We start from the raw sequence: 11,931 nt of genomic DNA on the forward strand, positions 1-11,931 counted from the left end.
CTTTTGCAGGTTGTTGGGTTTATGCCTAAAGGCTAAAGGGTCTAATTTTACACACAAAACGTCAAAAATTGTGTGACATGTATGGTAAGTTGTTTAAATATATTCTTTATATTTTTTTAATATTATTTTATACTAAATTGAGGTAGGAATTATCAAATAGAAAACTCAAAGGAATAATATCGATTTTTTACTTCGCAGATTTACAGTATTTTATTTTTAATTTGCATCTTCATAATTTATCTTGAGAAATTTACGTGTTATTAGATATCCTATTTTGATCAAATTTATTTGTATGTGTTATATTTTTTTAGGATATTTAAATGTATTCATTTTTACGGTCAAATTAAGGTATGTATTGTTTTGGTTGAGAACTACTTTAGAATCTCTTTATTAATTCTTACTCAACATTTGATAAATCTTGATATATTGTGTTATTCATCTACATCAAGGAATCTCATATATTGTTTTAATTACTAAATAATTGATGTACTTTTTTGGTTGAGAACTACTTTAGAATCTCTTTATTAATATTTCTTACTCAACATTTGATAAATTTTGATATTGTGTTATATCATCTATATCAAGGAGTCTCATATATTCGACCTATAATATCTACCTCAATGTTGAATTCTAAAATAATTATTACTTCCGTTCATTTTACTTATCATATTTTACTTTTTTATGGTTAATTTAACTATTTTTTATGCTAAATTGAATTAGATTAATTCACTATTTTAAAATTTAAATTTAAATATTTTAAAATCTGTATGGAAAATATTATAAGATTCAATGTTTCTCATATTAATATAATAAAAAAATACATATTAAATATAGGTGAAAGTTCATATAATTTGACTATCAAAAAACAAAATATAAGAAACAAAATTAAATGAAGAGTGTATATACTCTACAAATTCATAAACATTTTACTTCTTAATTGACACTGTAATTTTGAAAGCTATTTTTATGTTTCATTGATTTAAAAATAGAGGCAAAACTTAACTTTTTTATTACAAATAATCATTGCAGTGAAGTTGAAATTCATACATATTTTGCAATTTTTTTCATTGCACCTAACAATGATCAATCAAACATGAGTAACAATATATACTACATTAAAAGGAACATGAGCATATGATAAATCAATTAAAAAAGAGAGAGAGACAGGGGATGAAGAGGCTACCACCCTAAAGAACACAAGCTCCAAATACATATAAAGATTGTCAAATTAAATACTTTTAAAATTTTAGTAAAATAATTTATAATATTTTTTGGTTTGTTTAAAAAATAGAATAATGATGGTTTTCTCCAAACTTCTTATGATTCATTTAGTCTCAATGTTCGGAAAATCGAAATAGACAATGCACTTTGTGGTTTTTTTTTTTTTTTTTTTATAAGTATATCTGTATATGTATTTATGGTTCTTTTTCTTTAAAAAAAAATAGGTTTCAAAAAGATTATATATAGATGCTCAAAACATATACAAAATTTCTTGAAATTCTTTTCTTTCTTTACTTCCTATTAAGTAAAATAATTATTTTTTTCTTCACTTATAAGTACACTACACGAGTATTCATAGAAGATTAAAAACTTTTAAGTGATAAAAAAATTATAGAAGAATATAAAAATTAAAGATCTTTTAAAAAAATAATTGAATTGGAAGATCGATTTGCGCGTAAATTCTATTGAAAATATTTAATAAAATTTATATAAAATATTTCAAAACCGTGCGTAACGCGGCCAAATTAACTAGTTCATTAATGTATGTGAAATTAACCATATGATCTTCTAAGCAAACAATTGTATTATTCAAGTATGCATTGCAAAAGATTCTTAAACTTTAGATTCAGGGAAAAGCATACCATTTGTGAATTCACGAAAAAATATTGACAAGTAATATGCAAGCATTGAAAACAAAGTTGTCAATTATACTTCGTTACAAAAATTGTCCTCATCAAATCTAAATTATTGAAAAATACTACGATACACACATTTATAATATTAATGTATATCACTAAGATTATTTTAATTTGAATATCAAATTGATTAAATATATATAAATTACAGATATGAAAAATGTCTCAAGTATCTTCTCTCTTTAGATCATTTCATTATAGATGTCAATAATATTTTTTGCATTATTAATTATTGAGGTGAAAATCTCAGATTTTTTTTTAAAGATTGTCAAACAACAGTTCATAAAATATATGTCAAAATTAGAAATATGATATATTTCAAACATAAATATACTTTTGAAAATATCTCTAAGAATTAAGAAGACTCTTTACGCTCGTGGTTGATGTACATAAGTATCCTACAATGCTTTGATAACGGCATTATCAACAACGAAAGTTTAATAGATGAGCTAATGTGGTAAAAATATTTTTAATTATGTGTTTGACATTAAAATTATGTATTAATAATTTTATTCACTGTCAATCAATAATATCAATAGAAGAAATGTATCTCTGTATTATATACCATATCAAGCTAATGATTTCTATCGAAATGAATGCAAATTTATTAGTATTTTTGTTACTTTTCCTATTACAATTAATGAGAGCATAGAAATATAAAATATAATTTTGAACCATTTGAAGAAACAGGTATTGAAGTAGCGTACAATTATACATTTATTATCTGATAGACATTATGTCATACTAGCTAATTATTTTGAGTTATCGAATTAACAAGCGCTATTTGTTTATCATAACTATTATATATTGTATTTGAAGGGAAACTATTATATAGCATTTAAAAGTGGTCGACTTTAAAAATCTCTATGGGAGAGTAGGTGACTACAACAGATTACCAAAGAAAAAAAATATTTAATGAACAAATGCAATTAATTAGAAAGATATTGAGAAAGCCTACAATTGATTGATGACAGTGTCGTTTGAAAAATAAATCATATACATGAATGATAAAAGGAGATGAAGAATTCTTACAATAAATAACTACGAGATGACTTGCTAAAATCTGTGTCACGCATAATTGATTATTTCAATGGTAAAAATGATTTTCAAATACATTGTAGAACGATTGGTGAGTAAATAAAAATATGTGAAAAAGTCTTTGACAAAAAGTATAATATGAATGTCAATCCATCCATACTATATGAGCATCATAAAAAGAACTTGAAATGTCATATTATTATTAGCAATATGATCAAATAAATTATATATTTGAAGTCAAGATAAATGTACATCAATGTCTTGGGGATATATGAAGTATTAATCTTCAATTGGTGATAGCGTCACATCAATTAAATTTTTGAAAATACCAAATCACCAAGAAATTGTCAAATAAATCATCAAATAGGTGTAACACTCCAAAAAAGTTAAGCCAAAATTTGAATTGTACTTTGTATGGATGCAAGATTGTATCGAAAAATTCTATGTTAAGATTCATTACCAAAGGTAGGAAGTGTATCCAAAGTGGTTTAAGTTCATTAGGGACCTCTAACACTAAGTTGAGTTCAAAGCCTTTTCTACTACCTAAATTTTCTATGAAATCATGCAATCAATTTCAAACGATCATATTTCTTAGAATATAAGGAGAAAAGTGGATCATGACCTATCAAATTAAAGATCTATGTGTCTTCTTTTCAGCACCACCAACCATTTTTAAATCCAAATCCCAAGGAAAAAGTTATGACCATTAAACAATACTCTCCAATTTGAAATTTTAGCAATAGATTTCACGAACCGAAAACTACTGATTGTGAAAGCATTAGCGAATCATGGACCTTGTTTGTGAAATTGAAATTCTCTCCTAAGTTTCATGAAATCAATCCATGAGCCATGGATCATTTTATGGCTGTAGATCATGTATACCACTCGTATATCATGTATATCAGTTGTACATTAATATTTTCAAATTTCATAAAAATATTATTTTGAGTTTCTTTTCTCATTTTCACTCTTTGGTCGACCTCAATAGCACCCAAAAACTCTATTCAACCTTATTAAGTTTTGGTAAGTATTCTCCATGTTTTATGTTATAAAATCTTAGAATTTCTGTAAGATTTTAACAACAAATTCTTTCCCATCTCTAGTGAAATCAAGAACTCAATTTTAAGGTTCAAGACTTGATTTCTAAGCAAGTCCATCAAGATTTCTTCCATTCAAATCAAGGTAAGCATACTCTCATAATTCTCATGTAATTATGTATTCTAATTAAGCAATAATCTATCATCATAACCTAGGATTTTCAAGATAGTTCAACTCAAGGTTCAAGAACGGACTTTTGTGATTCTCCGTCAACATTAGGGTTCTTCGTCATGATTTCGGAGCATTTAAGGTTTGTAAGGCTACCATACTGTGGAACTTAGTTCTTCCTCAAGTCTTACATCAACAATTTCAATTAGTAAAATCAAAACTAAGGTTCAAGTTCAGTGATTCTACAAAAAAAAATTATTTCATGTATGTGGGATTTCATCAATGGATATCCTTTCACTCATTGAGTTTCAAAGAAAAATTTAGTATTTTGATCAGATATTTAATTCTGTAGAAATCTAGGAGTCTTATGATGAACGTTGCTTTAAATATATTTCAATTCCTCTTCATTACAGCCTATAAAATACATGTTTTCCCAAATTTTCATTATGTTTGCTTAAGTATATTTTCATGAACCCTCATAACAAGTGAATTGCATATTTTTGGACTTGTAATTGCATGTTTCAGTCAGAATAGAAAATTTTATTATGATCATTTTTGTATTCAGTCTTTCATTAATTTCTCAAACGTAAGATGCTTTCAGCTAAAGTGTTTGTTATTTCAATATTCAAGAGTTATTCAGTATATATTATCAAAATTATCATATAAATTCAGTTGAGAGTATTACTTAGCACCGAGTAGACATGAGAATAAATGTTCACTATTAAGACCTTTAGTAGTAATTCCTATGTCCCAAAACTACGTACCACTATATGCTATAAGGGTCACTCGACAGTGCGAAGTTGACTCAGTCCTTTTTGGACGAATAACTTTGTGAATCCATGCCATCAGTGTCTCTTACCATGTACGTAGTTCAGTTCCATATTCACTTTAACATCTCAAATTTCATCATGCATGTTCAACTTTACAGATTATGATGCATATCTCAATACATTCAAAAGTAATGATCACATACCTTTTTGCCTACATTTTTATGTGATGTATATTCAGATGCTTACTATCATGATCTTAGTTAAGTCGGATCACAACTTTCAGTCAGCAAGTGATGAGTTTTTTTTTTCGAACTCAATAATTTAGTCTGTAGTTTCTACATTTCATTTCTGTTCACAAGTATTGATTAAGGTGACCAGGGGTCATGGCCTTACTACCTATATATATATTCATGAGCTTTAGTAGAGGTTTCATAGATAATCAATTAGAATTGTTATATTTAGTCTACTTTGTTTCAATTTTTATTCAGATTACAATAGTAGTATAGTATACAAAACAAACTTTATTCAGTGATGTATATTGAATTATGCTTCTACTTAGTCATTTTAGTCTTTACTCATGTTTATACTCAGTTTCTCGTGACTTATGCAGTATCAAATTACAACTAGAGAATAGTCTCGAATTGGTGATAATATATGATACTTGTTCTTGATTGTTATATATCTTGTTTAGTTGTCTATAATCATCGCGCATAGATTCATCCTTCTTCTTACAATTGATCATTCAACTCTTTTAACTATATAGCAGAATAAATGAAATTTTACACCCCTCGATCGATCACATCTTGTGTTTGTTAATGTTGAAGTTGACTTTAATTTCTTCTGCTTTCTTAAAACGTAATGTTCATAAAATTCAATCTTCTTACCTTTCAAAAGTTTATGACTACTCAAAATCTCCAATTCAAGTATGCTCACATAATTCAGTATCATGTGACATAATCTTGTATTGTCATAATTAGATAATTGCATTGACAAAGTTAATAATGATATTTCGGTCAATGTGTATAGACCATCCTTCAACATGCTTTTTAATTAGCATGTCTAAAAAAAATTCAGTCACCTAATTTATAGTTTCTATATACTTGTATTCTTGTTTATGATCTAGTGTACTCAAGAAAAAATGATTCTTCGATCTTCGGATCAATAACATAATAGACTTATGTAATAGTCATCCCAACTTTATCATGTTGGTGAATTCAAACGGTATCTATGTCAATTATTTTACTAGTTATATCATTGCCTTTATTACGGTTCTTCTATTTTTCTCTTAATTAGTTGTTAAATTAATCTCTTTAGAACATCATATGTAGAGTATAAATAGAGTCTAACATTGATTTATTGACACGATGGACTTTACAATTGATAATTGTCTCAAAATAAGTGTCATCTTAGCAAAATAAATTTGTCCTAAAATAAGTGTCACCTTAGGAATTCAAGACAGTATGCTTTTTCAATTATACCCTTATAATCCACCTTCTTAATAGTATTCAATTTCCAACAAACATTAATTAAATAGGGACAGTTTAGTAAACTACACATTGTACTTATTGATTTTTTAATGGACGTGATATTTACTAATGTGACACTTGTTTTGGGACGAAGGGAGTACATGGCAAACCATGGTATTAGCATTGCAAGCGTTTATAATGGATGCATTAGCATGGTTAAGACACATTTATCTTTTTCCACATCCTTTTCATCGTATTTGTGGAGGGTATTTTTTTAAACGGAGAAGGCCTACTAAAATGCCCCTCAACTTTTTGAATCAGGACAAAATTGCCCTCATTCATCTTTCGGTCTCCAAATACCCCTATCGTCAGCCTTTTGGCTCAAAACTACCCTCGATATCAATCATTTAGCTCATATTTGCTCTTAGTTTGAGCCAAAAGGTTGACATCAATGATATTCGAGGTCTGAAAGGTGAACGAAGGGTAATTTTGTACAAATTCAAAGAATTGAGGAGCATTTTAGGCGTTTCTCCTTTTTAAAAATAAATATTTATTTTGGAAATTATGCAACGCAATATGCTATTTTTAATACACCAAATCAGACAATACATAAGAAATAATTTCAAAATAACTACTATCAATACTACTAATAAATCTTATTTAACACTATTATTAATACTACCAATAAATCTTATAATTTAACACTATTATTATACGACCTACCAAACGACTTAATTTGCAAGATTCGTATCTAAAATTCTCTGGGAATATTTGATATATTATTTTTCATTATGCCACTATATTGCAAAGGAACATTAGGAGAATCATGATGGACCACCCGTTTTTTTTACCAAATTAAGTTCACTCTTAAGAATGTGTTGTGAGGGTCAAGAAATATACCAAATAATAGAGATATATTAGCCAATAACCAATAAATTATATTAATCGAAAATGATAGAGAAAGTAATTTAGCAACTACATGCAAGACGCCAAATTTAAGCTGAACTTCAATTCATAGTAAGACGTCTAATCTATCTAATACTATAATTAGAACTAGTATTGGGATGACTACTTTGATGAAATTTTATGGTCACTTGTCCTATATCAAGTCAAATCGAATCCACGTAGAATTGATAAAATGATGAAAATACAAATTTAGTTGCCATTAATGCTTGGAAATATTGTGAATATATATAAAATCTCTCGGTCCTAATTTATGTGATGTACTTTTTTTTTTAGTCCGTCGAAAAAAAGAATGACACATTTTTATACTTAGTAACAGTTTAACTTTAAAATGCTCGTTTTACCCTTAATGAGATGGTTTATAATCACACAAACATTTATGATTTGTTTCCGACCACAAGTTTCAAAAGTCTTTTTTTTTCTTTCTTAAACTTCATGTCAAAGTAAACAACACATCACATAAATTGGGACGGAGGAAACATTATCTTTTGTCCTATTTATTAATGAGCTATACAAATCAAAATTCAGCCATAATTAGTCCAAGTCTAATTGCACATAATCAGTCACCAGTCAATTATTCAGGGTTAACAAATGGTTATGGGTCATATCATTGTTCAATATAACCACAAAAATCTAATCTTATTCTTCTCTTTGCTAGTCACATAAATATTTCTTCTAAGGGATTATATTTGTCATTTTCCAACCAAAGAAAGAAGAAAAAAGAGAGAGATGAGAGTGAAATAGTAACAGAATTGATTATACATCTACTTATTTATTATTTTTGTCAAGAAATTGAAGAGGGGTGAAGTACTCGTAGTCTGCGAAATTGAAGAGGGGTGAAGTACTCGTAGTCTGCTTGGTCAAGCTTTTAAAAGTTAAAAATATTTATTTAAAAAGTTATAAGATTTGGTTAAGCTTTTAAAGAAAATAATTGTTTTTAATTTTGAATAGTAGCAAAGTTATTTTTTAAAATTTTTAAAAAATAATTGCTTTCCATAAATACTTTTGGAATATTTGACCAAGCACAAAATAGTGTTTTTATTGTAATAAATTGATCTTCAAATTAATTATTCAATACAAAGAACTACTCTTCCTGAAAATACTTTTTATTAATAAAAATATATATTTTTAAATAATAAAATTTAAAAACTAGGCCAAATAAGGCATCACACATGCCAAATTGTGTTGGGAGGGTCTGTTTGGGTCCCTACTGCGCATGCTTATGTCCATAAAGTTTGATTGTATTCAAGTGACTAGGAACATGATGGATTTTGACTTCATTATTATAAACCAAGTGTTCCAATATTTGTTCTTTACTTGGAGCAAACCAAATAGTAGAAGAGGTGGAACTTGTCATATCATAATAGAATCGTTCAAAATCGAATCAAAATCAATAATTTGAATAATTTTTTTTTTATTAATTTATCAGTAATGGGTAATTGATTTAATGGTTTTTATTTTTATTTTTATTATCGGGTTATTGATTCTTAACGGTTTGAGGTTTTTTGTTAACGGGTTAACCGATAACCTAATAGTAAATTAATAAATTATATTTATACCATTTTGGTATATAAAGTCCTTGACTTAGGATTTAGTTTCATATTTTTATTTCTGGCAGTCTCAAACTTTCGGTTATTCTAAAATGTGTTAGTGTTGTTTTTTAGCAAGATACAATTTTATCAACTCATGTGCACGGTTTATTTAGTTTGTTATCATGTTTCTAAGTGATTTTCAATCATTTATTTTTTGTGTCAAATCTTAACGATTAAACCGATAATCGAACCGATAACGATCAATAATCGATAAACAGATAACCGATAAGCCAATATCATAATGGTTCTTAATGGTTTAGCATGTCTACACACCCAAATCGATTAATTGAACCGATAAACTTCAAAATCCAACCGAACCGACCGATACGCAGCCCTATTTCATAAACACTTAACTATTTTATTTTGAATTTTTGGTAAAAGTTAATATTATTTTATTATTAAATAGGTAACTAATAGAAATAAATTAAAACGGAGAGAGTAATTATTTCTCAATTTAATTTGTATATTATATTTAACTAAATTTATTAATAGTAAAAAAAATACACTAAATGTGTACATAATTTTTAAATTATCTTTTTGAAAAAAAGGTATTCCCTCTATCCCAGTTTGGGTAATTCCCTTTTGTATTTACTCGGTCTAAAAAGAATGATGCAATTCAATATTTAGTACCCTCTGTCTCAATTTATAAGACTTACTTTCCTTTTTAGTTAGTCACAGAAAGAATGACACATTTCTATATTTAGTTATAATTTTATTTTCAAAAGTCCATTTTATCCTTAATAAACTAATTTTTAATCACAAATATCTATAACTTATTTTAGACCACAAACTTTTTTTAAAAAAAATTACGTGTCAAGTCAAACTAACTCATATAAGTTGAAATGGAGGGAACAATAATTTGTCTTTAACATGCTTATTTAATCATTAATAAAATAATTTATAGTCATACAAACATTTTTGACTTGTTTTAGATCGCAAGTTTCAGAAATATTTTTCCTTTTAGATTCTGATTCAATTAAAACTACATTACATAGATTGAAACGGCTACGATTAATGCCACTAGAAGGAGGGTGGGAACACATGGGTCCGGGCTCTCTTCAAAGTAAAGAATGAATTGGTGGAAGGTAAGGTGGTGGTGGATAATGATGATATAAAATTATGAAAAGTGGCCACCGTCACTCTTTTTAGGTTTATTTATCTCATTGTGTTCCTTCCTTTTCAAAACTTTTTTAGTGATTGGAGTGCAAAAGCCAAATTTTGCGTTTTATAATCTTACCAACAACTATTTTTGACTTACATGGTAATCATTGATTTTTTTGTTATTTCCCCCTATTCATGACAACTTCTTTTTAATTATGCCTTCTCTAAGTGTATTGATTTTTGGTTATAAATATCTAAATTATTGCTAGTGATCATTTTACATTTTGATGCTCTTTGCGTGATTTAATGAGATCTTTATATGAATTTGAAACCTAAATGATGGAGAAAAATTAAAAACATGATCAAATTAATGTGTCAGAATAAAGTTGACATACTCTACGTATGATGCACTAATGCATTAAATTAGTGACCTATATGTCATGCATAGATGGTCCACTAAACCACTACTTGATGAGTGTTAAGACATATGGACCTCTATAGCTCACTAAATTAGTGTGTTAATAAGTGTCATTAAAACTAGGATATAATTCTAATTTTACATGCTTTTTGATTACCTTTTTTTTTTTTTTTTCCACATCATTTAGGTTATGGACTCCTTTACCTAGATAATTTGATTCATTATGTACTATTAATTATATATATTATACATTATGTATATTTGCATGTGTGCATTTAAAAGTAAGGAGCATGCACTACAACAAAAAATAACTTTTAGCGAGAATAAATAAACACATTAATAAAGAGTGTTAAAGTCTTTATCGGCATTAGTTAAGTGTTATTAGATCCAATGTCGTTAAAGACTTTAGGGACATATACGAAGAGTGTTAATTGCCGCTAAAAATATATATTTAGTGATAATTGAGCTATTGCCATTAATTAATTGCCGCTAAAGATCATTTTTTATGTAGTGATATAATAAAAAGCTAGTGATTATTCATGAAGAAAAATATAACAGATGAAAAAAGTGAAAAAGTTATCCAACCAATGAGGATTGTGGTGCAGGAATGATAAGTACTCCTTTATTCTTAATTAAAGGTCTTGGATTCGAGTCTTTCTGTGTATGGAGTCGCCTTCGTAAGCTTTACCAGACTTTCCGATGCAATTCGAATTTAGTCAAGCTCCAAACCAGGCAAAAACAAAAAAAAGTTGTCCGATTAGCTTGGACACCATACCGCTCATTTAATAATACCCCACTGTGATTTTTTAATTCTTCCTTTCTTGAATTACCATTTTTTTAATAATAATAATAATAATAATATTTTTTATTTTTTTCAAAGTAAAAAAAATAGAAGCCCAAATTTATCATACCCCACTAAGTGAGGTTGTGATATGCAATTGAGAAGTCACAATCAAGGAGATCACATGACCAAATGCCATCTGGTTTGATCATTTTAGTTATAATAAATATTCCAATATTATGAACTTGTTTTTTTCTTTCAATTATTTGTGTTTACAGCCCACAGCCACTGGCTTCAATTTTTTGCCCTTTGGATGGTAGCAAGTTATTTTCCTACAGCTAGATTTCGTATTATCTCAGCTTTGACTCTTAACACCAAATCTTCAATAATTAATCAACTTAAAAAAATATATACATAGTTAATACTATTCTCTTTTCTTTTAATTATTTATGGACTTAATTATTCAGTTCATGGATCAAAATTTTGTCATTGCTTGTTTTTTAATCTACAAAGAGAAACACATGGAATTATCATAACACTTGTTAAACTTGAACAAAGAAAAACAACACTTGGTATATTAATATTTTCTTTTGGATAATACAAATATACCATAAGTTCCGTAGAATAGTATAATTCTTTCATTATTATATGCAAAAGTCTCGAGTTAGAGTTGAGCAGAG

The 11,931-nt window shown here is 27.6% G+C and overlaps 1 protein-coding gene across 1 annotated transcript in view; it reads left to right on the forward strand.

The window, feature by feature from the left end:
- Positions 1-832: 832 nt before the first annotated feature.
- LOC125825438 (uncharacterized) overlaps positions 833-11,931 on the forward strand; it is a 1,130,247-nt gene continuing 1,119,148 nt past the window's right edge. Inside the window, exon 1 of the mRNA XM_049504781.1 lies at positions 833-844. The gene's annotated coding sequence lies outside the window, so the exon portion shown is untranslated. The remainder of the gene's footprint in view (positions 845-11,931) is intronic.

This window comes from Solanum verrucosum, unplaced genomic scaffold, assembly GCF_900185275.1.
Source record: "Solanum verrucosum unplaced genomic scaffold, falcon-dt-bn FXZP01000101.1, whole genome shotgun sequence".
NCBI lineage: Eukaryota > Viridiplantae > Streptophyta > Magnoliopsida > Solanales > Solanaceae > Solanum > Solanum verrucosum.